Source organism: Elaeis guineensis, chromosome 14 (genome assembly GCF_000442705.2).
Source record: "Elaeis guineensis isolate ETL-2024a chromosome 14, EG11, whole genome shotgun sequence".
In the NCBI taxonomy this organism is placed as follows: domain Eukaryota; kingdom Viridiplantae; phylum Streptophyta; class Magnoliopsida; order Arecales; family Arecaceae; genus Elaeis; species Elaeis guineensis.
The window spans coordinates 31,593,848-31,604,736 of record NC_026006.2 but is presented as its reverse complement, the minus strand read 5'-3'; the positions used below and the strand labels follow the sequence as shown (position 1 = coordinate 31,604,736).

The window sequence follows — 10,889 nt, the reverse complement described above, 5'->3', positions numbered from 1 at the left end:
ACGTCTATGATTGATTCAGAGCTTTCATAAAGGAAAAGGTCTAGAAAGCCGTTGCTTGGGTGAGGGCTACCGAAAAGGAGACAGTCAAAGGAACAAAGAGGACGACAGGAGAGATAAAGGAGGCTACTGAAAAAGTAGCTCAGCTCAAGATTGAGATCCTCGCCATCATGGAAAATTTGATCTCCCTCACATACCCAGTCGAGGTGGAAGAGTTAGTAGCAGGGGAGCCGAGGGAGCAATTTGATAGTACAATCAAAGTAAACAGGTTGGCAATGAGAGGCCTCCATGAGACTTCCAAGGAAATGTTTAAAGTAGAAAGGTCGGTGGCGTAGAAGCTCCAAGAGAAAGTCAGACTGGTCGAACAACATGCTATCGTAGAAAAAGTCAAGACTTTGTTTGAAGCCATGTGGGCTTACGACCTTGATTTCATGGAATGCAAATCCATGGTGTGGCAGTTTTGTTCGGCCAACGCCGATCAATGTCAATGGGGATAGCCAATCTTTGATATAGTAGAAGATGTTGCCACCATTATATTTTTGGTTTTTGTTCTTGAGACTCCTCCGAGCTTGTAAAAATGATTTTTTTTTTCTTTAGTGGCTGGGTTAGGCTATCACAACAAAACTATGGCAACATTGGTCAAATAACAAAGCTAAATCTTAACAATCTTCCAGCTTTAAAAGTTTCACACATGTGCCCCACCAGAGTGTGCCATTTAAAATCATTACTTGCCTTGAAAATAGCGAGCCAACGTTGCATTTAAGAACTAAACATGCTAAATGTAAATAAGAATTTGACAACCTTCTACTTAAATAGTTACATATGTTCATAAAGAATATTCTGCAGATATCAACTACTAAAGAAAAAATCTGCAAAAATTGCATCTTGTTTTCCATATCCTGGTAAACAAAAAATAGCTCTGGTACACGGCACTTAGCAAAAGAACATGGATCTGCACACGTTTTCATGCAGTCTTGGCAACTCTGGAACCGCCAAATCATCATGGTTTGAAGAAGAGTTGGACATATCATCAAACTTCATAAACTGAGCCATCTGTGCCGCCGCGAGGTGTGCATAGCAAATGGGTGCAACTGGGAGAAATGCAATCCATCAGGTGAGATAATTTTGGAACCAAGCAAATATCCATATTATTAAGACAGTCATTAAAAATACCGCAATGTACAACAAATAGTGTAAGCCACACAGATCCAACAGAATATGGTAAACCGACAAAACAGAGGATATAGCTTCGGTCAGAGATAGCATATCATGGAAATGATTTAGAAGTCTTGAATATATGGAAAATCAGGTTTCAAACTCAAAGTTCACCAAGAACAACTACTAGAGTGAATGCTTACCTCCAGAAATGGCAGTTGTTGTCCTCTGGGAACTGAAAAGTAGCCAAAATTTGTATCAGTGATAAACATCCATTTGGTACCATTTGGTACAGTAAATCACTCAATAAGCAAATTTTGTAACAATCACATACACATAGGAAAGCGAGTGAATGAGTTCCTGCAGTTCATCAGCTGAGAACCCAATCTCATCATGCAGAACATGGTAATGAGTTGGCCTAGTGGTGCCCTGTACGGCAATTTTGAAAAGAAAGAAAAGAATAGATACATTACCGACACAGATAAAACATCAGCTCCACAAATTTTCCATGTAAATGTGAGATAGGTGGAGATTAATCACCAATAACAATATGACAGGACAAATAAATCTGATGAGAGCAAATAGTAATATATGCCCGACATATTATTTGAATTACAAAAGGCCAACAAAGCACAAGTCACCAAAATTAAGCTGTCACCCATAAAAACATAAAAATAGCCAAAGAAACAAAAATTATGCAGTGTGCAAAGATCTTACAATGTTCCCAGCTTGGGAACACATGTAAAAGTCATAGTTTCGTGGATGACATACTTTGTTGTCAACTATTGTGCCTGTACATTGGAGAAGAAAATAATATAAAAGCATCCCATTTTCAAGTATTTTAACAGAAATATATGCTAAATATATGCTAACTTTAATTTGGAGATTTCAACTGTTGAAAGCTGACAAGTAGATTGTGAAATTTAAAACTACAATTTGAGTTTAAAAGGGCCCCTACCAGGTGGAACATTCTCTTGTGGGTTATTAGCTTGGAAGAACTTTGTATGATGATTTTTCTGGGCAATTATCACAATGAACTTAGGAAACCACCACTGATCAAGAAATTTGCAAGCCTGCAACAATAAAAAAGAAAATACCAACCCAAGGATGTTTGAAAAATCAAAGTACATCTGACATATTACGCACTCCATCAGAAAACAAGAAGTTGCCCAGCTAGGGACCTCAATAATTTGATCCAGCTCAATGTTTAAGACCTGATTAAACTGTGACTCACTAACTCCATCCCTAAAATCCAACTACTCACATTAGGCAGTATCAGGTGGTACAGACAACAATAGGGAAAACAAGTACATCCATGACGACAAAGGTAGTTGCATAGATCACAATCATGATCACTAGTTAAAAAAGAACCAAGAATAACTGTAAAAAGCAACAATTTCTGCAAATTGGATGTTATAATTATGCCAGACAAACAAGCACTACCATATGAGGCAGTGTCAAATGGAACATGTTACAACAAGGAAAACAAGCATATGTGTGAAGGCTGATACAATTGCCTATATCAATATAACAAGCACAACCAATAAAAAACAACAGGAACCTGTCAAAATATTCTGTCAAATATCTGCCAATATAATTATGCAAGAAAACCTAGACACAATGGTGTCATTTTACAGTAAATGTTACCAGGACAAGCTTTACAAGTTAGAATTAAACTACAAGCTCTTGCATATAAGTAAAAAGATAAGAGTAGCGAGTCTCAGACATAATAGATCAAGTGTAACAAGCCAAGAACGGTTCCTAAAAGTTATCAATGGATAGCGACAAACAAATGAAATCCATACACCAACTGTCAGATTCAATAATCAGAAACTTAATTCCTTTCAACCAGAAAAATGCAGAACTTTGAGATGGAATCCAGCATACCTGAAAATAATAATATGTTGAGGCTTAGCTTGTGCAGAACTGTGGTAGAAGTCCATCAGCAGTTCCCTTGAGTTATCAAAAATGGAATTAAGTGAGCAATCGAACAAATCATGTTGATAGACTATTCAAGCACTAATTTAAAATAAGGCAAAAACAAAAAAAAAATCATATGACAGGCACTGGACATCATGTCTCGAAAGGGATAGTATTTAATGTCAAGGCAGAAAGTTAGATAGCACAATTTAGAAATCAGAGAGAATTGCAACTCAATGACTTAATAGAAAGCACGTAAGCAATCACTATAACTACCGAATAATGCCAACATCAACACCATCTTGGTTAGGCTTAAACAAGTTGTCTATCATTTCAACTTTTGGCGACTGAGTTCGCACAGAAGCTCTATATCTAGAAATACATGGCCATTGTCTGGAACTCACCACCTAACAACAACAAAAATAAATCACCAATTAGTAAAAGAACAAGGACTAGAAAGATCAAGAACCAAGCATTCAGAGAAGGCTGCTAAAACAGGCAGAAAAACCAGTAGAAGATTTTGTGCATTGCGCAACTCAATTAAAAGGCTACCACTCATAAAACCTGAAAAAAAATAGTAAACAAAGTCCAGTGTTCATGCATCATACCGCAGCAACTGATGGCGCATCAGACTGGCCAGGTGAGCCATGTGAAACATCCATACCCAAGATAATTGTGGGAGTCTTTGAAACATGGGGAATAATTAGAGAATGTTCAGCTTGCAGTAAAGAGTTTAATCCACCAAGCTGTCACAACAAGATACAACAATCAGCAAAGATGAAACATTTGTAAAATGAGAAGAACAAGTCTAAACAAGGTAGAGTGCAACTGCAAATCCACCTTGGCATTGATCTTCGGCAGAACATTGGTCAGGTAGTGATCATTCACTCTAGTCGGAGCAATGCATTGTGTGACAATTCCACATTTAGAAAGACACTTTCGCTTCCAAGGACCTAACATGTTTATTAGTTCATCCACATAAATGTAAGGACAAATATTAATTAAAAATATGGCAGAAAAGGAAAGCATGAAACAAACCATAAATATCAGAGTTTTTCTTTTCTGGCAAAAGGCATAGAAGGAACGGAGGGGCCTGAGGATACTTTGCCATCATCCTTTCAAACATATCCTCCACTCTAGCAGCAGGAGGAGCCCACCTCATGGAATGATCTTCTTGAAAAACATCAGAGGGTTGATCTATGTCCTACAAAAGAAAGTTATTTTCAACAACAACTGAGTCACAAAGGCATATCCAATTTAAATACAGCACATGACAAAGAAAAATTGACCTACAATTCCCTTCATTCTTCCACATCTGATCAGGCCCCTTATGAGATTCCTTATGTCGCAGCTAGCTGAAAAAGTCACAACAAACCATTTACCCACTGTGGTGGGCTCAAACAGTCTCTGCACAAAATGTGGAATCATCATTAGATTTACCAAACCAAATCTGAAGAAAAGTAAGCACATGATTGTGGCAAACAACACCTTGTTGTTGAAATTCCATCTCCCATTCCTTGGACTAAAGGATTCACCATTCCCAACTTTCAACTGCATCAACAATTTAGGGGAAATTAGCCATCACAATCCAGAACTAGCAGCCAAGCTAAACAAGACAAAACAGAAAAAAAAACAAAGAAAGAAAAAATTGAAACATTCATCTTTGAATACTGCAAGGCACACGAACCTCAGGTGCAGGTAAAACACGGCCATCCACTTGAGTGAAATCTGTATTTATAGAAACACCACATGCCTGCAACATTGGATCAGCATCATAGTTGTTGTATTTTAGAGCCTACATGAAGAAAGAATTAAACATAAGTCACCTGCAAGTAGTTTATGTGGCTTTGAAAAAACAAAATGTCACAAGGGATAGAAAAACTACCCTTGCTAAAACATCCTTTCTCTTTTTGGGGTCTTGCCTTGATTTTTCCACTAGTGAAGCTCTTTGAAGATTCGTCAATGCTTTTGTATATCGTTGCAATGATACTAAAGTGCAGAGCTAGGAATTTAAATAAGCAAGCAAAAATTCTATAAGCATAATGGAAAAACAAAGATAAATCATAGAAGAATAACCACAGAACAGTAATTATGATGGCTAGTTCCACACACCTCCAATGGAAAATATGTGGGGCACTTTGGCTTACCAACATTGATGCATGGCAGATCAGCAGAATACCTGGGCTTTATATTATGATGCTTGACAAAATACTCATAGACTGTTATTTCTGTTGTATGAATATCATCTCCGTTCCCACCACTCCTCTGCTTCAGTGCAAACCTGTATGGGCAAATCATAAAAATTGATGGAAACTATATAGTACCAATCATGATAAAATAGTGCAATTTACTGATTGAGAAATTGAAAAGCCTACAGGCTACAGAAAAACAAGAAAAAAAAAGATAAGTTGATATTAACAGCAAAGTGCACCAGAGCACAGTCATATGAGACAACAATACACCTGTGCAAGAAATTTAAACCAGCAGCTCAGAATTATTCTAAACCAAGTAACATAACATAGTCAATAAGGCATTCAAAAATGACAGATAACACATAATTGGATTGCTGCTGAACAAAATATCAATTTGAACATTCAATGAGAAGGAAATAATTACTTTTACTGGCTGCAAGGTAGGTCACTTAGACCAATAATCTTAAATTCTGTATTTGATGGACTTGCCTTTACCCTCAAACTTTTAAGCATCCGCTTAGCCTGTCAGTATACCAGAAATCAGATCTGTGTGCCAGAAATATCTCAAAGAAATATTGTTTTTGCCACATCTCTCTCTTAATCTTCTAAATTTTCAACATATGTTAACAAATTATAAAGGGGAGAGAGGCATCACTATGATAATCAGCTATTGCTTACTTTTGCCCAATCTATGTGATAGCGATCCCTAACATCTTGGTTCGCAATAAGAAAATCAACAACTGGCCCTGGTTTGAGAATCATGGTAGTCGAGACATCTGCACAAAAGGGAAGAATAATTGTGATGATATGGCTATAGGGCTTCAGCATAGCCAGTAAGTATGTTCATGAAAAAGTCAACAACAGTGATTAAGTATTGAATTTATAAAAGAATAGAGGCATACCAACATTTAACGTCAACCCGCCTTGTGTGGTCTGAAAGCTAGAACGGAAACCTCGACATCCCACGACACCACCACCAATTGCAGTAAAATTAGCAGGATTGTTCCAGAAAAAGGACTAGCGCACAAGAAGGCAACCCCTACAAAAAAGAAGCATGACAAAATCATCAGAATTTTAGCTTGTTTACTTATCAGATGATTCTCAACTTTGAAAGGTTAACAAATAAACAAAGCAACTTACTGCTTTGCTGAATGCTGCCTTAGAATGACATCAAGAACCCTCAAAGCTTCTTGTGAGTTTTCTGTCTCTTGGCCCTGTAGAGCCATAGCAATGGACTGCATAGGTATCCTAGCAGCAAAACTAAGTTCAACTTTAAAAGTCTTCATCTGATAAGATTGCTTTAATCGTTTGCGGACACTTTCACTAGGGCTGTCATTTCCTCCGGGACTTCCATTGCCAGCAGTTCTATAGTGCAGAAGAAAGCAGATGATATATCTAGGTTTGCCTAAAGGAATACAACGAAGACAAGCATTCAGACAACACAAGCAGAAAAAAAAGGAGGGAAAAACAGAAAATTACCTGCTTGAGGATATGTCCTCAAGCACGACAGTAAATTCATTGTTCACTTGAGAAAGAGAACCTATAGTGAACAGACCTTTTTCTCCATCATATGCCAAATCCTTATTTCCCAGCTCAGTATCATATGTCTGCTGTAATTTGTCGATTACCTTTCTACCGACACCCTTCCCATCAACAGGATGATTATCTTCATATTTCAGGGAAACCTGTTCAAAAAATATATAAGATTGAATATCACTAGGTAGCCAAGATATCAAATATAAAAATTGATATGATGAGTCAAAATAGGGAACAAGCATGTGTACACTGTAATGATAGAAGAAGCCATCTAAATCCTCAACAGGAACACTGAAATGATTAGTTAAGAGGGTGATCGGCTGCCCTCTGCTTGCAAGGCCAGATCTTGCCATCGGCACCCTCTTAGGCTTTGATGCCTTTTTTGGATGAGAACATTGTTCATGGTCTGCTTCAACTGGAACAACATTTGGAGGTATCATGGGGGGCAGCCGAGGCAGAACGGTTGTCTCAGATTGAGGGTCTATCTCAGCATGGGACTCCATCTCCAAGATCAATTACCTATCCAAATGGGAGAAAAGTTTAATATCTACAAGATGAACTCGAAAATTAAAAAATAATCCTAGAGGGTCATAAGAAATTTGACAAGATGACATTTTGATTACATGAACATGAAGCTAGATTTTAATCAAACATGCTGCAACAAATAGCAAACCTTCTAACATCTTCTCAAAATTTAGATTACATCAGATAACACAAAACAGACATGATAGAAATTATAATAGCAAAGGAGCATACTCAAAAATATCAAATTAGATTCTGAGAAGTAGAATCATGGAGAATAAATTTTATCTTCCAAAAATGCATATACAAGTGATTGTTTTAAGAAGAGAGAAAAAAAAGAGAGAAGAAGGGGAGAGAGAAACGGGACTCCCTCTTTCCCTTTTTAATTTTCCTTTTTTTTTTTTTTTTTCTTTTGGAAAACAGGAGAGCATGCCGTACGTCGCCCCCGCGCCCCCCCCCAACACACAAAAAACCTCACTCACTCACTTATCAGAACAAGGGAAGAGGAGGCGGCCTCAGGGAGCCCAAAAAGGCTGTGGCCGGAGGACCGGCGACATAAGGGGGTAGGCGGCGCAGGCACAGTCAGATGTCCGGCAGCAAGCAGCGGCGACAAGTGGTTGACCGGAGAAAAAGAGAAACATCTAAACAGGCCGAACAGGGGCGTCCTTTGCTTCGGTGGGTTTCCAAGTCCCAGCCCACTCGCCGGAGGCTGGGCCTCGGAGGATGGCCACAGGCTGACGCAGGGGCCTGGACAGATACTTCGGCGATGAGCGCTAGCGGCAAGGATAGGCGGAGGAAACAAAAACAAGGCGGTGTTGTTGGCTCGATTTTCGGTGATTTCTCGACGGAATCCGACCGGCAATGACTCGATAGAGAAAAAGGAAGGTCGGAAAAGAAAATAGAGATGGTGGCGGACGACGGCAAAAACCCGAACAGCAGAAGAAAAGGAATAGACAAATCCCTGACGTTGCCATAGGAGAGGGTGGTGGGGTGTTAAATAGCTGGTGGAGGAGACCAGATTTCCTGGTCCCCGTGTGAGAGCAGAGAGGAGGAGTTCGTCTCCGTCTCAGATAGTGTCTCCTGCCAGCCACGGGCTTCCAAATATAACTAACCAGGGGGCATTTCAGTTATTTTGGGGGCTTCACGTCCCGAATTAGGTAAGGGTAGCCCCAACGACGCACTTTTAACCAAAAAAAAAAACATTCATAAAGCAGGTACTGCAACCGAGAAGGTTTAGGTGTTGGGGAAGGATAAATGTTCAGAGGCTCGTGTCATGCAGGGTGTATTATTGAAAACACCGAAAATATTTAATATATTTAATATTATTTTTTATTTAAAATTTTAAATAATAAAAATATTTTTATATTTAAAAAAATTTTGACATCTTTTATATATATATATATATATATATATATATATATATATATGATGGCATCCTGAGTTTCAAAAGTCATAATTTTTGTCAACAGAATATGATAATATAACGTAGAATGTCAATGTACAGAATATCATAATTTTTTTCAAAAAATAGAGATATTTTTATTATTTAAAATTTTTAAACGAATAAATAAAACTGTAGGCATTAAATATACGTTGAAAAATGATTGGATAATAATACTCCTTCTATATTCTAATATTCTGGACCATATTATGACATTTTATATCATATTATGACATCCTGTATGCAGCAAGTTATAAATTGATGCAGGATGTCATAATATGTACAGAACGTCATAATTTTCTAGATCATATTATGCGTATAGGAAGTCATAATATGCCACAAGATGTCATAAATTTTTTCAAAGATTAAGAATATTTTCGTCATACAAAATTTTTAAATAAAAAAATAAAATTATAGGTATTAAATACATATTAAAAAGTAGTGGCTACATAGATTAATCACGTAAAGCAATGTACTCCATATCGAATATTTTACACCACCTGCGTTGCACGAAGAATTTCTCTTGGAAACACAATGCTAATTGCTCGTCTCTTATTTTTATTTACCAAAAGCCCGAGGCAAAAAACAAACTAGATTGAGCAAGTATGATGAAACTTTTTTATTTTTCTTAGATTGCTTATGATTTTTAGAGCCTTTGGAAGCAATGTTCTATTTACCTTCAAAGTAGAAAGAGGAGGGGGGGGGGGAGAGCAAGGGATGGATAAGTCTTACACAAATACTATGTTTTAGAATAAATTTTATGTGACATTTAACTAATTTATAGAAAAACAAGAGCATAAAACAATAATGATACAGAAGTAGACCCTAAATTTTGGAGTTAAAAGAACTCGAACTTCATGGACAAGGCACTGAGGAGCTTCAATTTATCAATAGAATAGATGTAGTGGCTAGGATTAGTCTAAGCTTTGCTAGGCTGAAGCATATATACTTGTAATTAGGCATCATGGTGAGTGAGCAACATGAAGGCACTTGATCCAAAATGAATAGTGGTTCGTATTCAGTCCATAATCACCATTTCAGATAACAATCAGTGTGCACAATTTTTCCTTTTGTTAATGGATGTGGAAATAAGTACCCTTTTGAGGTTCAAAGTCTATTTTGGCATCCCACTTATCAATGTATTGCGGCCAAGGATTTATAGCTCGACACGTAAAATATTGTCCATTTGACCCATGGACCTCACAATTTTATTCCATAGATTTCAATCTAAAAGGCATCTTGCATAAGAAGGATAATCTCTTCTTATATAAGCTAGAGTTCTCCTTGACTCATAATTAATGCAGAACTAATAATATCTCCTTTATTGAAAAAAGTACAGGGTTTCATGCATGAATTTTAAAATTTTTTTGAAATATAACACAGCAGAACATGTAAATTAAATAATTTAATCTACAAATATATATAATCAAATTACTAAACCTTACAATTAAAACCTATAACATGTCATATTGTATTTATAAATCAAAAAATAAAAGATTTGGTATTGATCAAATCAATACCCTAGATCTGAAACAGTTTCAGATCTAAAATCTAGATCATATCTAGATAAAAGAAGATATCAGATCTCTTACCTTCATGCGGGTTGAAAACTCTATGGTTGATTTTCTTTGTTGTCTTTAGAGCAGCACACGCGTCCGGCCTCTACAGATGATCCACACGAGGCTGCAACAAAATTGAAGGTTCGTCGAATGAAGATCTGCTCGAAGTGCTAGCTTCTTGCAGATCCCTCCGGATGGTTAATCTAAAAAATATTCTTCGGATCTCTTGGATATTCCAAGAGATGAAAAATATGAGGAGGAATAAGGAAGAAGTCAAACCTTTTGACCTCCCTAAAATCAAAATTAATATTTAATAGAAAAGGGTCCTAAGAGAAGACAGATCTTCTCCTTCAGTACATCAACAATTGATATCCTGAAAATATCTCTATGCTAGGTCATGAGAAGACCTTCTTCTCTTGATATTTTTCTAATTTTCAGATCTTATGATATCTAATTTTTCTCTTAGAAAAATCTCATGATTTATGGAGAAGAAGGGTTCTAAAAGAAACCTTAAGAAAAGATCTTCTTTTCTTCTTCTTCTTCCACTAGAACATGATCATATCATGT

General features: G+C 37.0%; 1 pseudogene; it reads right to left on the bottom strand.

Moving 5' to 3' along the window:
- Positions 1 to 770: 770 nt before the first annotated feature.
- Positions 771 to 7,534, bottom strand: LOC105036244 (protein argonaute 4B-like; annotated as a pseudogene).
- Between the last annotated feature and the right edge of the window lie 3,355 nt (positions 7,535 to 10,889).